General features: G+C 57.0%; 1 pseudogene; it reads right to left on the minus strand.

Moving 5' to 3' along the window:
- Positions 1-538: 538 nt before the first annotated feature.
- On the minus strand, positions 539-1,263 carry LOC129508269 (immunoglobulin lambda variable 3-9-like; annotated as a pseudogene).
- Between the last annotated feature and the right edge of the window lie 1,167 nt (positions 1,264-2,430).

Below are 2,430 nucleotides of genomic sequence, written 5' to 3' on the forward strand. Positions count from 1 at the left end.
GGATCCCTGGGTGGCGCAGCGGTTTGGCGCCTGCCTTTGGCCCAGGGCGCGATCCTGGAGACCCAGGATCGAATCCTACATCGGGCTCCCAGTGCATGGAGCCTGCTTCTCCCTCTGCCTGTGTCTCTGCCTCTCTCTCTCTCTGTGTGTGACTATCATAAATAAATAAATAAATTAAAAAAAAAAAAAAAGAAACACTGGAGCGCTCAGCCTGGTCATTTGGAAGAGCATTAGCCCAAGATGGCGATGGAAATGCAGTCACATGGCCCATGGCCCAGGTCCCCCTGTGTCTCTTTCTACCCAGGCCCTCAGGCCTCCGTTCACAGCCAGGCCCAGGGAACGAGGGTAACTGAGTGCTGTGAGCTGTAAATGTTCTCCTGAACCTCCAGGTGCAGACATGCTGGGGACTGGGTAGGAGGGAGGGTCTGGGACCTCAGAGAAGGGGGCCTGGGGCAGACCCCCTCCTGCTCAGTGCACAGCCCCCAGGGTGGAGGGGAGGGTGACAGATGGGAGAAAGGGTTTCTTTCTCACTTCCCCGTCAACCTGTGTCACTGTGAGCCTTAGTACCGCTGTCCCACACCTGGCAGTAATAGCCTCATCCTCGGCCAGGGCCCCGCTGATGGTCAGGGTGGCCGTGTTCCCCGAGTTGGAGCCAGAGAATCGCTCAGGGATCCCTGTCGGCCTGTGGCTATCAACATAGATAATCAGCACGGGGGCCTGGCCCAGCTTCTGCTGGTACCATTGAACACTTTTACTTCCAATGCTGTCTCCCCCACAGGTGATGCGGGCTGGCTGCTTCAGTGTCACAGTCACTGATGGCGGCTGAGTCACCACATAGGAGGCCACAGTTTTCTGCAAGAGAGAAAAGGAAAGGTGGGTTGCCAGCTCCAGGTCTCAATTCAAAGAGAACCCCATGGCCTGACCTCAGCTCCAACAAGTCTCGGGAGTCTGTTTCTACCTCCCCTCCTCTCACCCCTGATACCCTGGGTATAACTGGTGGATGGGGCCTTTGAACAAAGGAGACAACATTAATTTTCCCTGGATCGGGGCAACCCCTCAGGCTCTCACAGAGTGAGTGAGCAAGTGGTAAGACTTCACTCCTCCAGCCTTTTCATTCAGGTCCTACCTTCTCCAGGCACCCTGTTCTGGACTCATGGTCATTTTTGGACTGGACCCAGAACCTTGGTGCTGCCCTGGGAGTGACCATGGCTCAGTACCTGTGCAGTAAGCCAGGAGGCTGAGGAGGAGGGGGGTCCAGGCCATGGTGGAGGCGCCCTGATTCTGCTCCCCAGGTTCCTCCCAGGCCTCTCTTATCCCCTTGCTGGAGACACCTGCTGGTCATGCAAATCAGCCAGGGCTCAGGGGCTCCTCCTGAAGAGCTTGTGTTTTGAGAGCAGGGCTCAGACCCAAGGGACAAGGACGTCGTTGGGAAGCCCCTTGAAGACCCAGCCTCAGACCCGGGGACTGTGCTTTAACCTCTGTGTCTAGTGGGGTCTGGTTTCCTCCTTTAGATTCTGTAGCCTTTGCACCTGGGAGACGCGAGGAGGCTGAGGGCAGTGCAGTGTCCTACCCAGATCCCTGTTTGTGAGCATCAAGCCTCAACAAAATTCTCCTCTTGCTAAGGGCACGTGGAGGTCCTGCGAGCCCTCTAGGTGTTGTAGCTTTCTGACTATGGGGGTAGTTCTGGGGCAGGACATAGATGCTGTACCCCAGTGTCCCCAGGGTGCACTCAGTGCCAGAGACAGATCCAGACCTTGAGCAAAGTCTGACAGTGACTGAGTATAGCAGGAATGGTGTTGACAGGAGAGCTGTGAAGTCCTGGAGCTGGGCTAGTGACAGAGGCAAATCTATGAGACCCCTGAGTCTGAGAGACACAGGTCAGAACTCACATCAGTGTCCAAGATTATACTGCAGAAATCCTGCACCTTTCCCCGCAGGTCTCAGGGCCCAGTGACTCAGCCCCCCTCCTGTTAGAACCTCTGATACCAGGCTCACTCCCTGTGCAGGTGGCTTCACCAGGTCATCTCTGCTGTCCCCTGGTGGACGCTCCTCACTGGCTGCTGGAGGCCCAGGGATATCCCTGGTCCAGGTGGGGATGGAGAGCCCACTGCTCACATCCTGGTTCCCTGCTCTTGCCTTGCTGACCCAGGGCAGAAGTTACTCTTCTCTTCATGGACCCTGACAGCCCCTCGACCAGGCAGGCGGTGATCAGATTCTCCCTGGACATTGGTATAAGCTCAGCTGAGGAGGTGACGGCCCCTGGGGCCTCAGAGCACACACTTCTGGGTTGTTGGGCGGTCATGGGTGGGGTGCAGGACTGGGTGCCTGGGGGACATAGGACGCAGAGACTGCCGCTTACTGGTGCAGACTCTGGGTGCTAGGCCCAAATAGGGTGGTGGTGGCTCCTGCTCCATATACAGGGATCTGAGA

This window comes from Nyctereutes procyonoides, unplaced genomic scaffold (genome assembly GCF_905146905.1).
Source record: "Nyctereutes procyonoides isolate TBG_1078 unplaced genomic scaffold, NYPRO_anot_genome, whole genome shotgun sequence".
NCBI lineage: Eukaryota > Metazoa > Chordata > Mammalia > Carnivora > Canidae > Nyctereutes > Nyctereutes procyonoides.